This window comes from Podarcis bocagei, assembly GCF_964188305.1.
Source record: "Podarcis bocagei genome assembly, chromosome: 7".
In the NCBI taxonomy this organism is placed as follows: Eukaryota; Metazoa; Chordata; class Lepidosauria; order Squamata; family Lacertidae; genus Podarcis; species Podarcis bocagei.
In genome coordinates, this window is record NC_138132.1 from 17,496,248 (window position 1) to 17,520,403 (window position 24,156).

A 24,156-nucleotide genomic window follows, 5' to 3' on the forward strand; every position below is an offset into this window, starting at 1 on the left:
GTGTTCTTCTAAAGGCTTCTGATAATGCAGGGATTGGGCTGTTACTGTAGGACAAGTAACCTTCTTGGAGCTGGCTGGGGTTGAGGGGTGTTGCCCAAAACATCAGGAGGGCACCAGGTTGGGAAAAGGTGCTGTAAGCGGTTGGACTGTTGTTCCCTAGGAAATACCGTATTTTTTGCTCTATAAGACACACTTTTTCCCTCCTAAAAAGTAAGGGGAAATGTGTGTGTGTCTTATGGAGCGAATGCAGTCTGCGCAGCTATCGCTGGAGCCAGAACTTCTGTTCTGGCTTCAGGGATAGCTGCGCAAAGCCTCTTCAACAACATTTGATTCAGAATATTTTTTTCCTTGTTTTCCTCCTCTAAAAACTAGGTGCGTCTTATGGTCGGGTGTGTCTTATAGAGCGAAAAATACGGTAAACCCACTGCCGAATCAATGCGGGTCCCAGTCCTGAATGGATTTGGGCAGGCATTTTGCTCTCATTTCTGGGTGTTGTCATGTTTTATTTTCAGTCACGTTAACAGTTGCATGGCACTGGCAGAAACATGACAGGCGCAGCTTCACTTGTTGGATCCCTGCCTGCCTACCTGGAAGCGCCTTTATTCTGACAGGACATCAGTCCACCTAACCCAGTTGCAAACTCTACTCAAACTCTTCTCCAGATGGCCTATATTATTGAGTATTCCTCCAGATTTGCTTGTATGGAGACTACATCTTCCCACTCATCAATCATTTATCCCACACATTTTTAGTGCATTGCCTGATCACTTAACTAACTACAGAAGAACAATTTTTAATTTTTTTAAAAAAGCGAATTTGCTGTGCCAGAGTGTTTTAATCCACTTTAATTGTGCAATCTTAAATGTGTGGCATGCAACGGAATCCCTCCTACAAAACACTGGCAACACAGAGGTGATTGGCATCTTCTCCAGCCCTGCTGCAAGAAATCTTTAACTGGGGGCAACGTGCAAGGCAGGATGGCCTTCCATGCCAAATCTCATTAAATGCACAGGAGCCCTGCCATTAAAAATATGGCAACCCTATTCATTTCTCCAAGAGGCACTGACTGCTCTGGTCTGAGCAAATGACATGCCTAGCCTATAACTCTATGTCCTTCCTTTACATTAGGTGCGATGAACCTGTGGCCTTTCAGACGTTGCTGGACTCCAGCTCTCATCAGGCCCAGCCAGCAAGGATGGTGACCAGGGATGATGGGAGTTGTAGTCCAGAAACATCTGTAGGACGACAGGTTTCCCATCCTTGCTGCCCATGCAGACGGCAGGCAGTTGATTTATGTATCAGGCAACCTGGCAGCTGTTATCGGAGCCCCATAAACTACAAATGGAAGGATTTATGCAAGCTCAGCTACTCTGAAGTCAGCAGTGTTAAGTGCAAAGCATTAGTCTTGGTTTGTGAATCGTGGCCGTGGATAGTAATTGCTGAACTGTTTGTTTGCGTCTCTCACAGGAGGCCAAAATGTGTTTTGGTTTTGTTTAATGCATCTGGTGGTAAGGAATATATAACGCAGGAAGTAGCCCCTTGGTGACTCCCTGCAGCCATAATCTTCTTCTGGAATATTCTCATTGCTGAGCACATGCCTAGGCGCTCACTTGGGGCAAGTTTAACTTTACACCATCGGTTTTGTTTGTTTGTTTACAGCAAAATCTCATCACAAGATGAGGCATTGCTATAATTTCCCATGTTTGCTTGATCTCATAAATGTGCCCACCCCTTCTCAAAAAAAAAAAACAACAGCAAAAAACTGCAAAAGGGAGAAACAAAAACAGATTTCCCTTTGTGAAAACTTGACTGTACTTAGAAGAAAGAAACACATCACAGCATAGGTAAGCCAAAAATGTACAGGGAAATCACCCATAGGGCCTATTATTATTATTATTATTATTATTATTATTATTATTATTATTATTATTATTATTATTATTATTATTATTATTATTATTCACAATATACCATGAGAGACTTGGAGATTCGGTGGTGTTTGTGTGAGTGACTGTTGGTATTGCAGGACAGAAAGCACAAGAGAACTCCTTTTTTAAAACAGAGTGCACATTCAGATTTACAAATGGGAACTACAAAGAAAATGTTGCAGCAGGGAGCTCCACTTTCACTTCCTTCCAGCCATAGGGGTCTGTTTCCTCCCCAAAGCCAATCAGTATCCCATGTCCGCTGAGTATCTCCCTCTTGTGGGTGGGTGGGTGCCAATTTGGTTACAAGATGCGATTGCACTCACAGCCTGAAAAGTATGATAAGAGGTGACTAACTTGCAGCTGGGCTGCCAAAAGCAGTGGGACTTCACACCTGGACAAGAGGAAGAAGACTCATGGGCAAAGCTGTGGCATAGAGCCAGGCTGAAATCCCCTCTCTTGCACCACATTGTGCTCAGTGAACCAAACTATAGTGAGGAATACATAAAACGCCTTAAGCCATTTGCAGAGAACCTTTGCTCCCTCCCCGATGCTGCTGAACTTCAACTCCCATCAGCCCCAGCAAGCATGGTCACTGGCCAGGGATGATGGGATTTGTAGTTCAGCAACACCTGGAGGGCCAAAGGTTTCCCTGCCTTAGACCCGATTGAACCAGCTTAGTATTGACTGGCAGCAGATCTCCGTGGTCTCAGAGACTGTTCCCAGGCCTGGCGCCTGGAGATATTGGTGGCTGAACTTTCTGCAGACAAAGATCATGGTCTGCTATTGGGTCTGTAGTTCAGGGGAACCTCTGGCTGTCCGAATGTTGCTGGACTACAGCTCCCATCGCCTCTGCTCAGTGGCTATGCCAGAGAGTGCCGATGGGAACTGAGGTCCAGCAAAAGGGTTGCAAGTTCTCCATCCCTGTTATAGATTTGTATCACTTCCTCGTGAGCATGAAGAAAGGGAGGCCAGGAGGAACCAGCAACAGGCAGGTTGCCATCTGCAGAAAACAAAAGAATCCAATCATGTTTGCTTTAGCTCTTTAGCCCAGGTAAGGTGAGACGTGTGACCTTTGTAGCCAACCTGGACCTTTGAAATGATGAGCTGGGTAAGCCTCAGAGACAATATTAGGCTTAGGAAGTCAGGGCGAGAAATTTGCCCCCCAGTCTGTGAACCTGTGAAATCAGAATACTTGGATCAAAGGACTGCTTAGCACTTCTAGATAAATTGCTTGTGTTTTCGCAATCTCACTTTAGAGGTGATGGTGAGCTCACATTTTCCAATGCACAATTTTTTTTTAAATTTAATATATAAAAGGACCCACCAAAGCCAGTTTCTTTCTTCAGAAACAACTGTGCCACTCCTATTTTACACAGTGCCATCCATCTACGTGGCATTTTGCAACGTAAGCAAAAGGACAGCTCTCTGCCCCCCAGGAGTTTGCAATCAAACGTTTTGACAGCGCAGATAGGGCAGAGGGAGGAGAGTCGCTGAGCTGTCAAAGGCACACAGCTTCTGTTGGAATGGCAGCCCTGCTCTTGGGAGACAAGCTCTTAAACCACTTTTCCACCATCAGCAAGTGGCCAGGCATCAGTGACTGCATCTAGCGCAGCAAATATAATATGCAGATGCAGCATTTGCACCCGGCACCCTCAGGCAGATGCCGGGCCCCCAGTTCTCTTGCAGGGTCCACCAGTACCAACCCCTGCCCCAGGCTGCCATGCTGGGCAGCCGGGGGCTACGAGCTGCCATTTTTAATGTCCTGCAATGCCACTGAGCTGTGCTACATCAGAGGCACTGCAGAAAATCTTAGCCGCCTGTTGCTGTCGCCTGCACTGTGAAGAGGGAAAGCTTATAAGCAAACCAGCAAAACCAAGTTACGCTTGTTAACTTCACTGCTGCCACCAAGTGGATATCTTTATTTTTTTACTGGTTTCCCCCACTAAACAACCATTTAACCTTCTAGACTTTGGGCAGTCCAACCTATACCCTATGTTGGATAGAGTGGTATGGCACTTAGGCATGTGTTTAACAAGGCCTCATACCCCCCCCCCAAAAAAAAACCCTAACACTGCTTTTAAAGGTAAAGACTGGACAGTTAAGTCCAGTCGCAGACAACTCTGGGGTTGTGGCGCTCATCTCACTTTACAGGCCGAGGGAGCCAATGTTTGTTCGCAGACAGTTTTTGCGGGTCATGTGGCCAGCATGACTAAGCTGCTTCTGGCGCAACAGAACACTGAAACCAGAGCAGCACACAGAAACGCAGTTTACCTTCCCGCCAGAGTGGTACCTATTTATCTACTTGTACTTTCAAACTGCTAGGTTGGCAGGAGCTGGGACTGAGCAACGGGAGCTCACCCTATCATGGGGATTCGAACTGCTGACCTTCTGATCGGCAAGCCCAAGAGGCTCCGTGGTTTAGACCACAGCGCCACCCGCCTCCCTAACTATGCTTTTCCTTAAGTTTTTAGTAAGGCAATGAATTGAACTGAGAAGGAAAGCCAGTTTTACAGTTTGAGTAGTTGCTCCTAAGCTGGGGGGATCGGAGACAGGGAGAGAACAGAGATAGATACATCCAGCTAAATATATTACAGGCTGTTTCCCTAAACAAGCCAAAACTTAACAATTTGCATCTCTCAGTTTTGTGAACATCATAACATTCCTGCTGGATCAAGACAATGGCCCATGTATCCTTGCATCCGGTTCTCACCATGACCCAACCAGATGCTTATGAGCAACCTGAAAGCAAGATTCTCCCCACCTGTGATTCCCAACCATTTTTGGGTCCTCTGTGTTCCTCTCTAGCCTCCTTCCTGCCCCAGTGCCCAACCGTATTCTCCAACACTTTCCAGAGTTCCAGTTCTCTTCAAGTACTTCAACCCTTCCTCTCTCGCAGCTTGTCGACTCCATTTCTCCAAGTTTCTGACTCCACAAACTTCCAGCTACCCCATTCCCCAGCTCGACTTACATGCAATATTTTTCACTACCCCTCCCAACCTAAGGAGGGCCTTAGCTCAGTGGTAGAACATCTACATTGGATGCTGAAGGCCTAGTTCATTCCCAGTCGTCTCCAGATACCCTGAAACCCTGAGGAAGCAGTGTGACTTGGTGTAGACAACAGTGAACTAGAGGGAATAGGGGTCTGACTTGGCTGTGGTCCTGTGTACCTACCAATCAGGAGAGTCTTGGTTGTGTTTCTATTTCCCCTTCACTGGCAGGTTCCTGGGATGAGTTTCTTGTGTAAAACTTCCTGAGCAGAACAGCTATGCTGCTTGAATCTTTAAACGTCCTATGAATAGCTTCCTGTGAATTTTTGACCCTCCTATGCAGGGTAGCCTTTAAAACAAAAAGCAACTGTTTTACAACCTTGAATTTTATGGCCAAAATCCCAACACAAAGTGGCTTAAGTCCTGCTCCTTTACAGTGAGTGTTTCCCACTGTATGGAGAATACCTTAAATCAGTTGCTCCCCCAGGAAGAGCAGGAAGTTCCCATAGCCTTGCCTTGTTCCTTACAAATACATTTACAAATACATCTGATGAAGTGGCCTTCAATCTGCGAAAGCTTATGCCATAATAAATACATCTGTTAGTATTTAAAGTGCCACAGGGCTCTGTTGTTTTTCCTGCAACGGACTAGAACAGCTACCTTCTGGAAAATCTATATATGGATTTGCACCAGGTTTTCATCCAATTATTCTCCTCATTTTCACAATAATGTATGGGTGCTCCTTTAGCAGAACCCAAAATAATAATAATAATAAATTCACCTTGTAATTCCCATGCTGGTGCAATATCAAAATTTCAATCAAATGAATTTCCTGGTGTAAATGCAATGTTTCTGGACTCCCTCAGGAGGTTGTGAACTCCCTTTCACTGGAGGTCTTTATGCAGAGGTTGGATGGTCATCTGTCTTGGATGCGTTCGTTGCAGTTCCTGCGTTGCAGGGGGTTGGACTAGATGACCCTTGGTGGTCCCTGTGATTCTATAATTTGCTTCATTGCCTGCTCCTAGAAAAACCATGGAAGGTGGACTCAGAGCCAATACCGCTTCCTGGGTTGCCTATTCTGTTTAGTGAAGATTCTAGAGCAACTTCTGGCTTGGGTGAAATCTTTTGCCCTGAACTAGCAATCTGGTCCCAATCCTTGGGCCTAAACTTAAGTGTGTTGCTGTTCAGCCATGACAGAGGAGCAAGAGGTACAGCTGGATAGCAGCAGGCAACTGCTAATCCCACAGGCCCCCAAGCGACCTGACAAAACAGTGGCTTATCAGAACCACGAAGTCACTATCCTTTAGACACCAGACAGGAAGAGATGGAAGCAGAGCTGTGTCATGGTAGAGATTGGGGAGAAATCCGATTCAGTTTGCATTTGAAGGTTAACCTACATAATTCGTGACCTGAAACGCAGCCATCCTTCAGCATTCGCATTCCTCTGAATTTTGCAACATGCGCAAAAATGCATATGCTAGGGTAAAGTGGGCACAAAAATGTGCGAATTGTTTAAAAACAAACACGCAAAACTGTATTACATTAGAGAAATTTGCAAACTGCATGGGAGAACAAAACTGCACACCAGAATATGTCCGTCTGTAGAAATTTGCACTAAAATCACGAGGGCTTTAAAAAGAAATGTTAAAAACGCAAACTGGTGCGGAAATGCAGAGTTCTGGATTTAAAGGAATGGAAGTCGACAGATTCCCCCATACCTAGTGAAGTGAGTGACCTCCCCAAAATCTAAAAGGCCACCAAGGCGATCGTCTGCAGTACTAAGGAACAGGACTGGCCGCTCAAATGCTGCCCAGCTCTGTACAGCTCCAACAAGCAAGGAAGGGAAATGTGTGCAGAGGCTCATAGGATCATACCTTTGGCTTATTTTGTGGAGAAGGTAGAGAAGGTCTAGGAGGTAGCAGCAATTCGGTGGGAAGGTATGTACGTCGCCTTCTGCACAGAAACACAGGTATCTTTGCAGCCCGTGGATCCTCTTCCTGGATCCTTAGAACTGCTATCTGGGACATGCTCACCAATCACAGGACCTCTTAACTGGCTATATCACACAATTTGCTATTGGCTTCACAAACAGAGAGCAGAGCTTCTACAGTGGTGCTGGGGGGCACAGAGACTTGAAGGAACCCGGGCTAGGAGTGTGGGTGGGGAGGAAGGTCAGGGTCCACTGAATTCCCCCCCTTGCCCTTCCTCCAAGGAGCATGCATGTATCCTGATCCTCACAAGAACCCTGCGAGGTAGGGCAGGCTGAGGGAGTGTTTGCCCAAAAAGGTTTCACAGCCAAGCGGGCTGTCACCTGCTATGCAGGTCTGGTGTACTATCCAGCACACCAGACTGACGTTCGACAGAGTGACATCAGACTAAAACGGAGAGGACTGGGGGATGAGCAACAGCGGCACTAAAAATATCGGATTAATTATCCCAGCTTCCTCCTCCCCTGCCAGCCTAGAAAAGAACAAGCTGGCCTACTTACGAGCAAATTTTAGGCCTATGAAACGGTGCCAGTGCTGACAGTCGATTCTCTTTCTTTCTTTCTTTCTTTCTTTCTTTCTTTCTTTCTTTCTTTCTCTCTCTCTCTCTCTCTCTCTCTCTCTCCCACCCTCCATCCACCCCTCTGTGTCTCTCTGCTTCTCTCCCACTAACCTCCACTTCGGGTTTGCCTTCCCCCGGCAGGAAAATAACTTTCCACAGTTTGCTGTCACACTCAAGGGATGTGAGAGAAGATTGGCCAGCAACTTTCTGTCCTAAAGGTTGCGCTGCCACTCAGGGGGACTCATCTGTGGGGTGGGAAAGAAACAAGGGCAGCAGCGAAGGACTGTGTTGCCATCTCACAGCAACGGTGGCCCCCAGTGGTGCCTGGTGCTGAGTGGGACTTGTGGGGCACCAAGCAGGGAGACCAGATGTTGGCAGGAACAGAACTGATGCCAAAGCAGAACTGCCCCCTTACCGGTTGTAGATGAGAAGGCAGGCAGGTGTGGGATGGCTAATGGCATAGGGAGGTTGGTTGGACAGCACCCCATTTGCCCTCATGGATCTGCCTCTGCTGACTGGTGGCAAGGCTAGGTAGCTTCATGAGAAAGAACACCTACAGGAAAAATGCTACAATACCACTTTAAACAGTTGTGGCTTCCCCCAAAGAATTCTGGGAGCTGTAGTTTGTTAAGGTACTGAGGGTGGTTGGGAGCCCACCCCGTCACTCTCCCAGAGTTACAATTCCCAGAGTTCCCTGGGACTGATAATGAAACTGAGAATTGTAGCAGGGAGGGGGGTGGCATCTGCGAACAACTCTCAGCCCCCTGAACAAGCCCAGAATCCTTTGGGAGAAGCCGTGACTGTTTACAGTGGTATCATAGTGCTTAGATTGTGTGGTGCGAATGTGGCCTGGCTGAGCTCACCGTCCAAGCAGTGGTGTCAGCAACAATCTTAGGGGCTGCCCCACAGCTCTGGAACTCCTTTCCCTTGCGGGTGGGGACACCTTGCCCCTGGACAGACACAAACGCTTGTCACTAGATGGCCACAGCGTCAAGCGAGGAGGACTTGCATTTCGGCAAGTGCCTCATCATCGCACAGAGGAACGCTGGCACTCCCTCAAAGCGCATTGCTTTTCAGTGGCGTCAGTTCACACATAGAGCTGCAAATGAGAAAGTGAGGGGAGGCCCAGGGAGGTGGGAAGAACCAGCCCCTAGAGACTCTCCAGAGCCTCCTCATCTTTCAGCATGGGGCTGGACTTCAGGGAAGTCGGAGGGGGGCGGGTTGACGCAGCAGAGGATCAGGCATTTTAGATATATGCAATGTTCACAGCTGTTTAATTGGATCTGAATTTGAATTTTTAACAGGATTTTATATTGGTTTTTAATCTGTTGCTGCCCACTCCGAGCCCTCGGGAGAAGGCTGGCTGAGCAGTCGAATACACACATAATGTAAACAAATCCCCCCCCCCACTGTGTGTTTGTGTGTGAGAGAGAAATCAGTGCAATAAATAAATAACCGAATTTGAACCATGCAAACCCTGGTGTCAATGACATGGAGTCCCAAGTATTTATTGGTCTAGAAGAGTGGGTCAGCTACTGCTAGTAAAAGTAACAACACGTGATAATCTTTGGCGCTCAAAAGTAATCATATATCCCCACCCTGTTCCCTGTAATACTGGAGGTAACTGACAGAGTACAGAGGTCATGGATGGAACAGACAAGCTCTGTGACCTCACTGACTGTTAAATCTGCCAGTGTCCCTGGAATCACACCCCTGGTTTTCGGAACTATTTTACTATTATTATCTTAGCAAGTAGATGTAAAGTTGACAATGTTTACATGAGTTTATGATCTTGCTTTGCACACGCACTTCTTGTTCAGCCATACTGAAGATGACTTTTTTTTATTAAAAAAAAATGCATTATCTGCAACCTTGTGCAATTAACCGGCAGAAGCATATAGACATGTGTGAAAAGTGAGCACCTGGAATAAGTTCATGTTCAGACCAACCATATGTAGAGCAGTTCAGGATCAAGTGATGAACATGCATGTCTCTGTTCATGCATATGCCACATCCAGATAAGCAAAAGGACAATTTGTAAGCCATTAGTAAGTTGTGTGTAAAGCATGAGTACGCCGCGTGCCAGTAACGAGGAAGCCATGCTCCGTTCACGAGTGCATCATATGCAATTAGTGTCAAGCATGAGAAACCAGTGAGTAAAGCAGGTGTTAAACCATGAGTAAAGCATGTGTTAACTGTGTTTGACATGTAACTTCCTGAACAATGTGCCAATTGCAGTCTCTTCCCAGGAAAAATATCATATCTATGTCATGTGCTAAGCATGTGAATAGCAGGTGCAAACTACTCCTAAGCATATGTGTAAACCATGTGTCAACCCATGTGTACACCATGTGTAAGTCACATGAAAATCCACATGTAATACATGTCAGTGCTAATTAAAACACACACACACACACGAGCCAGTACTTGCTCATGGTGTAATTGGGACTAAGCTTATTATGATTCGTCATATTTATGCCTTGTTGTACCGGGACAGCATACCTTGGCTGGTATCTTAAATCAATAATAATAATTTAGTTGACTGGTGTTAATAAGTCAAAACAGCGGGAAATTCCCAGTCTATCTGCAAAGAACACTTTGGAAAGGTGTGGAGTGTGCAAATACCATGTAAACTTGTAACGCCCATGTAAACAAAGGATCTTTGAAAATTGTTGCAAACCATGTATAAACTATATGTAAGCAAGGCATATCTTTGTGTAAAGCACTTGTAAACGCTGTGTAAAGTGCATGCCGACAAAGTGCAAACTCATTATAAAGCATATGCAAAACTCATTGTAAAGCACAGGCAGAGCAAGGTGTGAACTCCATGTAAATCATGTGGGTGGGGGTGGGGGAAGCAATTTGGGTACTTTGCAAAAAGCATGCTTAAGCAGAGTGCAGGTATTTTTCCAAAAACTCACACCGTGTAAAGTATGTGCAAAAAAAAAAAAGCAAAAAAAAAAAAGGTTGTAAATGATTTGTGGAGCACATGTAAGCCAGATGTAAAATAGTTGTAAAGTATGTGTGTGGTGGAGAGCTCAGTCTCTTTGCAAACTGGGTGTAAACAATTCATCAAGCATGTGGAAACAGTCAGAGTGTAAACTCTCTGGAAAGCGTGTGAAAAGCCGTGGTTGGCAGGGAGTAAAAAAACACTGGGCATGGCATGTGAGAGAATATGCTGATGATATTAGAATAATAACATACGAACAGTGCTGCAAACTCCATGCCAAGGATATGTGAACAGGGGTGCAATCCTCAGACCAAGGGTATGTCAGCCAGGAACAAACCAATTTTGCCAGCTGAGAATCTATTACAGGGAGGGACCTCCAGGCTTTACACAGACTTTACACCTTGTCTGCACGTGTGATTACTTGTGCTAGCCACTAATTAATATGCACCATGTCTGTATTGTAAAACTTGAGGGGGGGAATGTTTTTTTTTCTCCCCGTCAAGGGATAAGCGTGAGTGATTTCTGATGGAGTGGGTCGTTCCATGCTGAGGTCCGTGCACGATTCAGCGATGCAGAGGTGAGTTTTTTGGGGAGTAGTTTTCCAGATTGCTGTCAGAGAAGAGATCTGGTTTGGGGGCCCTTTTAGCTGCTCTCAGCAAAAGAGTCAATGTTTAAAACAGTAGGACAGAGCAGTTGCCCTAGACATCTCCTCCTACCCAGAGTCGGTTTGCTGATTTCATTCCTGTGCATTTAATGGCTGTGTGTTCAGGCAGAGGTCTACCAGGTGCAGCTTTCCACTGCTTGGAGGCAAGAAAAATCAGCACAGTTTCTCTGCCTAAAATACAAACTGTTAAATAGACAGGAGAGCTACCAGAGAGAAAGGTGGGAGCAGCAACACATGGGAGTGTGTCTAGGCAATGGCAAGTTGATCGGGCCACATGGCAGCCCATACCAGTCCACTCAAGTAACCCAGCAGACAATTGGAATTGGAGAGCAAGCTGGACTTACTGCTGAACAGAAGCAAGGAAAAGGAGTGGAGGAATTTTCCTTGGCTGCTCTTGTGCATCAACCAAACCTGCAAGCGACGCTATTCAAAGCACATCGCCTGCTGATGTGCGCACATCAGCCTGATGTCAAAAACACAAGAGCCCTGCTTCCCACCCCCAAAATCGTGGATCCTTAATGGGAGAGAGGGGCCCCTCATAAGGCAGGAGAAGGAGAGCAAAGATCTCTGGGAAGTAGAAAAATGAGACAGATGGAGGTAGGAAAGAGGAGTGTAACTTTTCTAATACACCAAGACCATGGGTGGTAGAAGACACCACAGAATCGAGCACCAGGCCCCAAAGCAGGGATTGTGGCCCTCCAGACCTCTTTGCCTGGCCTTCAGAACTCTCCCAATGCCACACCTCCGCCTTGAGAGCCAGTGTGGTGTAGTGGTTAAGAGCAGTGGACTCGTAATCTCGTGAACCGGATTCGATTCCCTGCTCCTCCACATGCAGCTGCTGGGTGACCTTGGGCTAGTCACACTTCTCCAAAGTCTCTCAGCCTCACTCACCTCACAGAGTGTTTGTTGTCGGGGAGGAAGGGAAAAGGAGATTGATGGCCACTTTGAGACTCCTTAGGGTAGTGATAAAGTGGGATATCAAATCCAAACTCTTCTTCTTCTTCTTCTTGGATATGCCCTCTCTCCTGCCTGCCTGGAATGGGTCCCTGAACTCCAGTTTGCCCTGACAGAGGGAGGTGTGAGTGTGGTTAGAAACGAATCTGCTGTCCCTAGGTGAAATTTGCATTTGTGGCTCCACCCACTTTAGCCCCTGCCCCCGCCCACCACTGGCATGAGGCCTCCCCCAGGGAGTTCTCCAGATGGGAATGCCGTCCGGGAAGGCTGAGGAAGGCTGTCTTGCTTCAACCAGGCTGGGCTGCGGTTTCTTTCCCAGCAACTTGGCTATTCCAACTGATCACCAAAAGTTCCCTTTTGCCTGCAGGCAGCTTGCAAGACCCAGGACCGTCCAGCCGTGCTAGAGACACTGGAAAGAATGAAGGAATCAGAGCAGAGCGAAGGTAGCCAAAGGAAGGGTGGAACAGGGACCGCAGCAGGGAAAGAAGGTCAGGAATGGGGATGCAGGATCAGAAGGGGAGGGCAAAGATCTGAGCAGGGAGCAGTGGCAGGGAGAGGTGGTTGCATTATCATGTGGAACTCACAGCCACAAGACTCCATGCAATGGCGCCTGCTGGATTTAGATCAGTGGTGGCTGGTGCCTCTTAGGGCTGGTAGGGCAGAAGGCAAGGAGGTTAACAGTAGGTGGCGCTGGAACCAATGAGAGGCAGAAACAACTCATTCTAATTTTGCCTAATTTTGCTGAGTTACACAAGGGACAACACCCCCTAGACTGGTTCTGAGTATGAAGGCAAGCAGATGCAGACTGTCTGGGGACAGACTGAAGATGCTGAGGGCAGGGCTCCCTCCCCATTCACTCTGATGGACCGGCCACCACTGACTTTGGAGAAGGATTTGGAAGGTTCAGGGAGGAGGAGCCAGATTCATTTAAAGGAAAACCTCCATGCTCAGTAGCAATAGACCCCGGATCAGCCGAGGCAACTGGTAGCAGGCTTCTTATCCCCCCCATGGCCACCTTGAAGGCACCTGGTGGATGGCTGCAGCTCCAAAGGCAGGAAGTGGTGGAGAAGATCCCGGCCTGATCCTGCAAAGTGTGTTGCAAGTCAGAGATGTGGAAGGGGGATGAGGAAGGGGTGAGCCAACAACCGAACGTGGAGCAGGGAAGGAGCAGGTGTGCAGGACGGCCGACCTCAGAGCCAGCCAGCTGGAGCTACCCATTCCATCAATGGTCCCATGCTCCGTTAACTGTCGCAGAGGTTAGGGGGTGGGGCAGGAGGGCAGCTGGGAAGGGGAGGGGGCATGTCGGTGGATGCTGTACCTCAACATTATAAAAAAATGACGAAAATATTGTAAAAAAAAAAAAAACTTTATTGCAAGCAAAACAAACCACCTTGTCTTCCATCTCATGCGGCCCGTCGAGGGCCACACCCATCGCAGGGGCGTCGTGCCAATCCCGTGGAGGTGGGATTCGAACCCGCCTCCGGCAAAAGGGGCTCGAATCCACCTCCGAGAGGGGTGGGCTTTGCGGCCAAATTCCTGATTCCTTGGGTTATTTTTTTAATTTATTTATTATTTTTTGCCAAATCCATGAGGAAAAGAGAAAAAAAAATGACAAATTAAAGTACTAAAAAAAAAATTCTTTCTTTTTCCAATAAAATCAAATAAAACCATGAAAGAGAGTTGTGTGTTCGTATGTCCAAAAAAACATGAGCTACGTTGGGAAAGGGGGCTGAGCAAAGCAGGTGATGCCAATGAGTTTCGGAGCTGGTTCGATGGCACCAAATATGCTTCCCGTCTCATACAAAGAGGAAATGTAACTAACATTTTTGCATGGCATCTCTCTTGCAAACTCCAGCATTTCCCCACCCCCCCTACCCCTTCCTTAGCTGGTCCAAGAAATCCCTGGTTGCCTTGCCTCCATTTTCTTCCAGCCAGGCCCGGGAAGCCTGCCTTTGTGCCATACAGAGATGAAGAGGTGCTCATCAATGTGTATATTAGTGAAACTGACATACGGAAACCTGTTACGTTAAGGAAAATTGCTTTGCAAAAATGTTTACATTAGGAGACATCTGCACCAAAACGCTAATGAATTTTCATGAGGAATTAACTTCACTGATGTTGGAACCTTGTGTCTTACATACTGACCCACGTCTCACTCCAGCCCTGACACAGAGGTGCATGGGAAGTCTTCAAAATATCCAAATACACACACACACACACAGTGCCATTAAAGATTCCCAGCCATTCCTAACTTGGCTCTGTGCCTGGTCTAAGTTCAGGAATGGGGAAAACCTGTGACCATGTAGATGCCAATTCCCATCAGGACGAGGCCAGCACAGCCAGTTACATCCAAGGAAGCTGACTGTTGGAAGAGTCATGGCAGGTAAAAGAAAGTGCTTCTCTTCACACAGCACATAGATAAACTATGGAACTCACTGCCACAGGAGGAAGTGATTTGCTCGACCAACTTGGATGGCTGTAAAAGAGGTTCAGACAAATTCATGAAGGAGAAGGCTTTCAGTGGCTACTAGCCATGATGGCTATGCTCTGACTCCACAGTCAGAGGCAAAAATTTTCCAAAATACCAGTTGCTGGAAGCCACAGGATGGGAGAGTGTTCTTGCAGTCGGGTCCTGCTAGCAGGGATGTCCAGTTAACAGGGATGATGGGAGTTGGGGTCCAACAACACCAATAAAGCAGGCAGGAGAGAAGAACTACACAAGATGACACAGCTCCTAAAGTAACTTAGATTGGACCATTATTTCTCTCCTCAAACTGCTATGAATCTCTTCAAGCCAGGGATGGATGGATGAATTTCATTTTAAGCTTCTGCCAAGACCCGCATAATTGCACGATGATGGAATGGTATCACTTATCATGTGCAGAAAGGATCATTGCATTTTACACCAAAGAAGGAAATTACACACAGGAGATGGGACCTTTTTCTTAAAAAAAGCGTACCATTATGCCTAATGCTGATGAGAGGGCCACCCTGGGAGTAACCAATAAGTCAGATCCATTCAACAAGTGGGTCGTTCTTGCACCTTCCAGGGAATCTAGGAGGAAGTGGTGTGAGCAGCTTATTTCTCACAGGCAGAAAAATATATAGCAAATACAAGACCTGATTGTCTGGTGGGGCCTAGTAACCCCTTATCCAGAACTGTCCTTGGGCAAGTGGACAAAGGATGGCTACCTTCCTGGCAGGTATGAATGCATGGAAGCAGCAAGTAGTAATTGTGGGAGCCTTTAAAGCACCTTAGAGGTGGGTGTGTCAGATAGGTGGTTAAATAGATAGGTGGATAGATGGATAACCTGAGGACTACAAATCCAAAGGAAAGCACTTTCTGGCTACTGGGAGAACATCGGGGGGAAGCCAAACATGGCGTCTGATCAGCTGGAGAAGGAGCAGCTGATCCATCACTTCTTTTCCTTTCCTTTCCCCTCCTCATTCCTTTTTCCTTTTCTGCTGTGTCTATTAGATTGTGAGCCAGCAGTCAAGGATTGTCTTATCTTTTAAGATTATGTATAGTGCTTAGAAAGTTTTAGGTGATGGGTGGATGGATGGATAGATAGATGGATAGATAGATAGATAGATAGATAGATGATAGATAGATAGATAGATAGATAGATAGATAGATAGATAGATAGATGATAGATAGATAGATAGATAGATAGATAGATAGATAGATAGATATAGATAGATATAGATAGATGATAGATAGATAGATTAAGATAAAGGGATCCCTGACCATTAGGTCCAGTCGTGGCCGACTCTGGGGTTGCGGCGCTCATCTCGCTTTATTGGCCAAGGGAGCCAGCATACAGCTTCCGGGGCATGTGGCCAGCATGACTAAGCCGCTTCTGGCGAACCAGAGCAGCACACAGAAACGCCATTTACCTTCCCACCAGAGCGGTACCTATTTATCTACTTGCACTTTGACGTACTTTCGAACTGCTAGGTTGGCAGGAGCAGGGACCGAGCAAAGGGAGCTCACCCCGTCACGGGGATTTGATCCGCTGACCTTCTGATCGGCAAGTCCTAGGTTCTGTGGTTTAACCCACAGCACCACCCGCGTCCCTTAGATAGATAGATGTTATGAAATAACATTTCACTGTACTCATCAAGTGAAAGAGAGGGTGGTAGTTACTCTGGATATATTAGTCTGCAGTGTGATGTTTGCATGTTGCATTGGAATGACAGCTATCCTGTCCCATATATATATATATATATATATATATATATATAGAGAGAGAGAGAGAGAGAGAGAGAGAGAGGAGAGAGAAGCTTTCAAGGGTGTTATTGTAACTTCAGCATAGTACATAAAGAGTTGGAGAGGGAGGAAGAACCGCCTTAGGGAGGGGGAGGAAAAGAGAGGAAAGGCTGAAGCAACATCAAGAGAACCACAAGATGATTTCTGTCTTCTCTCCATCAGCTCAGCTTGTCCCCTGTCAGTTTTGCTCAACAGCTGGTGCTTTCCTTTGCATGCCCGGGGCTGATGCTCTGGGGAGGGCACAACAGTCAGGCAGAAGGGGGGTGTGTGAATGGGATGGCAGTGTGTGGACAAGGAGGCAAGGGAAGCAACGGCAGGAAGATGCTGTCAGATCCCATCCTGTCAAGTCTGGCTGGCTCTTGGCCTGCTTGCTTTGGCTGTCAGGACCCTGGACAGCTCCCTCCTGCCTGAAGTTGTGCATCAAGCACAGCAGCTGCCTCTGGACCAGGGACACAGCTGGCTGTGAGGCTTCCAGGCTGGCTCTGTGGATGGGATTCATTCAGGGCTTCGGGAATGCTATCCGTTGCATCTGGAATGGGAGGAGTCAGGGTTGGGCTTTTGTTGCCCTAAGTACCCAGTTATTTAGGGTGCCAGTGTTGTGCTGATTTCCTGGGGCAGTAGGGATGGATCCACCAGGACTTTAGAAGTTGCACGCCCTGTGAGAAGGGCTGGAGGATATCTAAAGGTGGCCACACACACAAACACATGGACACAGGGCAGCAAAGGGTGGAAGAGATGGCGAGAGGGAGGAAGCTGTCTTAAACTGAGTTAGACATCTAACACAGTATATCTGCACCAGCCTCCTTCAGCCTTGAGCCATTGGGGCAGGAGAGGTTTAACAGGGTCCAGCAACTGAACAAAAGCTGGAGCAGCAGGGTGCAGTCTTGTCACCTAGGACCTTTACAGATGGGAGAAGACCCACCTGCCCCGAGGGATCACACAATGCCAATATCCCCACAAGGCAAGAGAGTCTCGCAAGCACCATGCCTCACCTTCACAGACTCAGCAAGGGGGTGGGGACATCTTGGGACATCTCTGTTGCTTCCATCCAGTTCTGAACTTCTTGCCTGAACTCCTGCATTGCGACTCCCGTGTCTGTTGCTAAGTCTGGATCATTCCTTGCCTGAATTACGGTCTCTTTCTAACTTCCAAGTAAAGACCTCTGTCTGTGTGGGTTGGGTGGGTGTCAGGACAGGCCCTTCCCCAAGGTGTCAACTTGAGCTATGCAGTGGAAGAAATTAATGTTGGTATAAATTTATCATCAGATCTTCTTAGATTAGTAGATGAGTATCAGCCTCACTCCCACTACTCACCCACCACCACCAAAGAAAGAAAGAAAGAAGAATTGGTCAAAGATAATATATTTGCATTAACTGACAATTTGCATTGGGCAAAATAATTCCCAAAAACTGATTTCTCGTGGCGGTGCGATCGTTACAAGATTGATCCTCACCTGCAAAGTTATTTAAGAAAAATCTTTTCCCACATTAGGTTTCCAAACGATGCCTTCAGCATTCTTACACAGAAATTATGGGAAAGCTTCACAAAGTGAACATCTTTTGCATTTCTGGACAAAATGAAGTAGAAGACTTGCTGCATTATTTATGTCACTGCCCGCGATATAGACAGCTGAGAGAGAGATTTATTTATGATCTTACAACCCAATTATCAGACTTTGCAGAGACCCAGAGGATTTGCTCTCTTCCTGTGGGCACAGCCTTCTCTGTAGCAGAACCAGCTCGCGCTCCGGGACCAAACAGGATTGAACTCCAGGTACATCAGCTGATGTGCAGAGACTTCACTTCTGCTTCCCAGTTGCAGGATCCAGCTGTGTAGGGGGAGTGGGAGTGGTTTGGACGAAATGTCCCTGTGAGGCCAGGTGGGCCAAATTTGGGGTTCCCAAATGCATTTCAAATGCCATTTTGGGGATTGAAAAGCATCTGGGGGGAACATACAAATCAACTCTTCCCCCTATACTAAGTGTGGGAACCTTAGAGAACCAGTGTAGCATAATGGTCAGCATATTAGACTAGGATCTAGAAGACCAGGGTTCAAATCCTCACTCAGCCATGGAGCTCACTGCGTGGCCTTTGGGCCAGACACTGTTTCTCAACTCGGAAGGTGGTTGTGGGGATTTAATGAGGAGGGGGAGAACCATGAGCTCCTTGGCAGGGAAAGGGTGGAATATGAAATCAGTAGATGACAGATAGATAGATAGATGATAGATAGATAGATAGATAGATAGATAGATAGATGATAGATAATAGATAGATAGATGATGATAGATAGATAGATAGATAGATAGATAGATAGATAGATGATAGATAGATAGATAGATAGATAGATAGATAGATAGATAGATAGATGATAGATAGATAGATAGATAGATAGATAGATAGATAGATAGATAGAGATAGATAGATGATAGATAGATAGATAGATAGATGATAGATAGATAGATAGATAGAAATAGATAGATAGATAGATAGATAGCCTTTGACCCTCCAGGCTGAAGTACAACTCCCATCAGTCCCAGAAAGCATGGTCAATGGACAGGGATGGTGGGAGTTGCAGTTTAGCAATATCTGGAGCACCAGAGTTTCCCCAGTGCCAAGTCTCCCCCTCTAGGCTGTTAACCTCATATATGAAAACATATTAGGACTATCTGGTGCCTTTATATGTTCCCCTTTGCAGCTAATAGCAGCTAGTGGAATGCAGCAGGGAGGGGTGGGGGACAAATTTAATTTGGTTCACATTTACATTTTTTTTTCTGTTGTGAACCAACCTGGGATCTTCGGATGAAGGGTGGTATATAAACTTAATAAATAATAATAAATAAACAATTTACAGGCAAGCCTGCTTAATTTGTGCCAGCCAAAAGAATTCAGAAACCAAAACAGAAGCCATCTTTCAAAATATTGCACTTCTCCGAATTTTGGAAGGCGGTTCTCCAGACAAGCCACGTGTCCAAAAATGCATGCCCTGGATTGAAATGTGTATTAAAAGACATCTGTTAGTAAAAACAGCACACAAAATGTGTTAGGATAAGGAAAATCACTCTGAAAAAATGTGGATATTCGGAGAAATTCACACTAAGGTGTTTCATGGAACGTTTAAAAACAACCCCATATATTCAGAAAGTGATTGAAAATGTGGATAAATCAGTGAAAAAAATGAGGAACAGAAAGGAAACAAGGTGACAGATCTGCCCATTGCTAGCAGAGAGACATTTGGATCAGGGCTGCAGAGAGGGAAGGAAGGCTTGAGCCGCAAATACTCTGTGGTCCTGATACCTGGATGTGTGGGAATGTGGGCTGGGGTTGATGGCAGCTGGAGTCCATGGAGGGTGATAGCTTCCTCAAGGCCTGTTCTGTCATGCTGGTAATTCATAGGTGTGTATGTACAAGGATGGGGAACCTGAGGACCTTTCATCAGATGTTGGACACCACCATCTGCCCCAGCCCAGATGGCAAAAGGTCAAGGATGATGGGAGTTGTAGTCCAGCAACACCTGGAGATCCACAGGGTCTCCTAGCCTGGTTGTAGACTGACCATCCCTAGAAGGTAAGAACTTCTCCATCTGCACAGAATAGGCACTAACATAGGTCACATGTACCCAGATCTCATATTAGCAGAGAGTTCCTATTTTTTGTGTGCTGGAAGTAAATTACTGTGACTTGGCTGCGGTTGTGAAAACGTCCCCCTTGCAGGTCTGTCCCCCCAGAAACACAAAGGTGCCTATCGGTCTCCTTGGGGCTCCTTCCTCAACTCATCACCAAGCTGACTGATTTTCCTCTTCTTCTTCTTCTTCTTCTTCTTCTTCTTCTTCTTCTTCTTCTTCTTCTTCTTCTTCTTCTTCTTCTTCTTCTTCCCCTTGCCGCCCTCCCTTGGGCAGCCTCCAATCAGAGCAATTGCCCATCACGGCGCTGCTATTCATTTAGCTTTCATCACGGCTCCCATTTAAAAGCAACAAAAATGATTGACGAGCCAGGAGGGAGTCAGCCATCAAGACAGATTAGCAGGGCTAAATACCAAAAGCTCATCCCTGGGAGGCTGAGGAGAGGCAAGGGAAGGAAGTCAAACTATATAGGTGAATATTGGTAGGGGGGACGTATGGTGTTGCCCAGCCATGTGCTATTATGACAGTGGGTTCAACACACCCTCTGCTACCTGTCGCTGCCAAAGAAAGAGAATCCTTGCAAAAGAGAGCTAAGGAACAAAGGGGAACCTGCAGACTGGTGGGGGGGGTGTTTTTGTTTGGCAGGTGTCATTGATGCAACACAAGTGCAGCCATGGTTGATTTATACTGGACCACTAGCACATCATTTCACTTTATTAGTTGTTTTGTGATGCTTCTCCAGGTTATCCCATTATTGCCATCTGGAGCCGCACCCTTGAGCTTTGTTACCTTGCATTAATAATAATACTAATAAATTTTATTTATATCCCGCCCTCCCCAGCCAAGACTGGGCTCAGGGAGGCTAACACCAGGTATAAAACAATTGATTAAAATACAACTTAAAAACAAGATTAAAATACAACATTAAAATGCAGCCTCATTTCGGTAGAAACTCAAATCAAAAACTTTTTGGCGATGAAAACGTCAAATCTTCACCGGGGCCAACTATCCAGACTGGTTCTAGATGGGCCAGAAAAAAGCCAAGGAAGTCCCCAAATAGGAGTTCCATCACAGAAGGAGAAAGGAAAAAGGATAGAGGGGAAGGGGATCAAGTTGATTCCAAGCCAAAGGCCAGGCAGAACAACTCTGTCTTACGGGCCCTGCGGAAAGAAATCAGATCCCTCAAAAGCAGTTACAAAAGCAAGACCTCAGAAAACCAAATCCTGGAGAATTAGCTGTGATTCATTCATTGCAGGGGGGTTGGACTAGATGATGACTGGGGTTCCTTCCAGCCCTGCAACAGTATGATCTGTGGGTCACATCAGTCCATGGTGAGATTTGCAGAGGTTGACTTCTCAGGCCTCTTGATTGGGGCCAGACTTGTTTCCCCCTTGCATCCTAAGAGGGATGGTGCCATGACAACCCCATGGCCCTTCATTTTATGGGTGATGGATGGAGCTCAGCGCGCACTCCCCTTCAATTCTCATTGCCAGTTCTCACTGTGCAGAAGCAAAAAATATCCAGTGGACCTGCTGCTGGTTCTCTTGTTTCCTCCTTCCCCACCTGTAAACTTGTTTCATGAGCTCTATTGCAGGCATGAAGCCAGCTGCACCAAGTCGACAAAACTTCACAGCAAAAAAAATGCCACCATCTGGCCTTCAGAGTACCATCCTCAAAAACAAACTTAATTAGCCCATAAGTGGAAATGCTATATCTGTCCCTTTAATACCTGTTTGGGGGGCTGTCTCCTTTCCCTATCCAGATTGTGTCTCCATCACCCCACCTTAGTAACCCTTCTGTAGAGGAAAAACTCATTAAAATCATTCCATTTTGCTGTTCAGAAACAAATAAGAACTCTCTCTAATGCCGGCACAAAGGGGGTTGCATTACTAAGAAAATTAAAACTGTGTTAATATATAACGCAGTTTTAATTTTCTTACTAATGCAGCCCCCTTTGTTCTGGCCATAAGGGGAATTCTTGCTTGTTTATAGAGAGCAACAATATGAAACCTCATCAGCAAGCTTATTTGATCTGCCACTTTGGTATTACACAATGAGCTGGAGGGTTGTGGGTTTGTATTTTATGTTCTCTTATTGTGTCTGAAGTTTTTTGGTTTTTTTAACAATGCCAATTTTCTTCCTAAACAGAATAATTCATATGAATTATTCCGTTTAGGAAGAAATTAGCATTGTTAACAATTGCAGGCCAGGAAGGGGGAGAACCTCCAAGCTCATTGTGCAAAATGAAAGTGAAGCATATGAAAAAATCCCTCCACACCCTTCTCCTCTGCCATTATTATTATTATTATTATTATTATTATTATTATTATTATTATTATTATTATTAACATGCCACCCATTTGACTGGGTTGCCCCAGACACTCTGGGTGGCTCCCAACAAAATATTAAAAACGCAGTAAAACATCAACCATTAAAAGCTTTGCCATACAGATGACTTCTAAAAGTCAATAGTTGCTTAATTCCTTGACATCAGATGGGAGGTCTGGTTCCCTGTAACCTCACTTCTCGCAGTGAAGCAACCACCAGAAGGCCCTCAGAGCTGGACCTCCGTGTCCTGGCTGAGCAATGGGGTGAAGACATTCCTTCTCCCACCCTTAATGTTTATTCAACATTCTATGGTCACAGAGCATGCTCAGCCCCATAGAGTTGTGTCAGGAGGGAGGGAGCCACTACTAAGAAGGCCCTCTGCCTGCTTCACTGTAACGTCACTTAACCTCGCAGTGAGGGAACTGCCAGAAGGCCCTCGGAGCTCGAACAGGGCTGCCTTCAGATGTCTTCTAAAAGTCACATAGCTGAATTGCTCATACAGATATCAATGGGTGAGCATGCAGAGTTATCATTGGCATAAATGGAACACAAAAGAATGGGAGAGGTCCATTAGACAGGAGGATGGAGATGGGAAAGAATAAAATGCCACCCCCGCTCCCCATTTCCATGCTGGGAGTACAGTACACTCACAACAGAGACCAGCATGTCCAGCACATCCCACCTTCAGATCTTCAGAAAGGCCTTCTTGAATCAGGCCAAAGGCCCACCCAGGAGAGCACCCTCATCTCACGGTGGCCGACACCTATGCAAAGTCTGCAAGCAGCACTTGAGTGCAAATGCAACTCTCCCCACTTGTGTTTCCCAGCAGCTGATTTTCAAAGGCATATCCTGCTTCCAACAGCGAAGAACGTCGCCACTGTCGCCGGCAGCTATTTAAGGAAGGTGTTTCAGACCATATATAATTATTCCTTTAGGGAGATCCGTATTTCTGGCCAACTTACCATTCTGCATACAGAACGGTGATCGTTATAACCAATTAAACATACTAAGAATGCATGCAGAGAAATACCAGTTCCTTCAGAAAAAAAGGAAGGAAGGAAGAGGGATAACCCACTTCAGTTGATTGCACTACTGTAGTTATTTATGAGATGCGGAAAAAAGGAAACACACAACAGATGCTTCTTGGAAAATACTGTATTCTGTAAAGTAGGACAAAAGGCCCCGCTAGGAAACCTGCTGAAATAAAGCACCATAAGAAGAGCCCTGCTGGATCAGGCCAAGGTCTCATCTAGTCTGGGATACTCTTCTTGAAGTGGCCAACCACAGATGCCTTTTGGGAAGTCTGTAAGCAGGACCTAAACACAGGAACAGTCTCTCCCAAACCCACAATGCCCAGAAACTGGTTTTCAAAGGCACATCCTGCTTTCAACAGTGGAGGGAGAACATAGCCATTGCTGCCAGTAGCTATTTTTATAGTTATTCATTTAGGGACATCTGCATTTCTGGCCAGCTTATTCGTGCCACATACAGAATGGGGATAGTTATCCTTCATCATTCTTTTAAAATCGTCCAGGTTGGTGACCATCTTGTGGGAGCAGCTTCCGAGGTTCACTTTTCCAAAATAGTGCGGAATCGGAAATCCCTCTCCATACCACCCCTAGAGAAGACCAGGGCATCCCATTATCTCCCACCAGCCAATTATCGGGAAGCGCTTCTTCCGGTTTCTCAGCAGTCCCAATCAAATCAGACAGCTTCACCTTCTTCCTAAGCTTAGAAGTATCACTTTTTACTTTTTTCAAATCTAAACTCAAGTATGAAACTCCACCAGTTTCGAATACATTCAGAACAGAAGGTCCGGGGAAGATTCCCAAAATCAGTATCAGGTGTGGCTCCAGCCATTTGATAACACAAAGAAGAACTTTGGCAAAGGCTACATTGCAGCGTGAAAA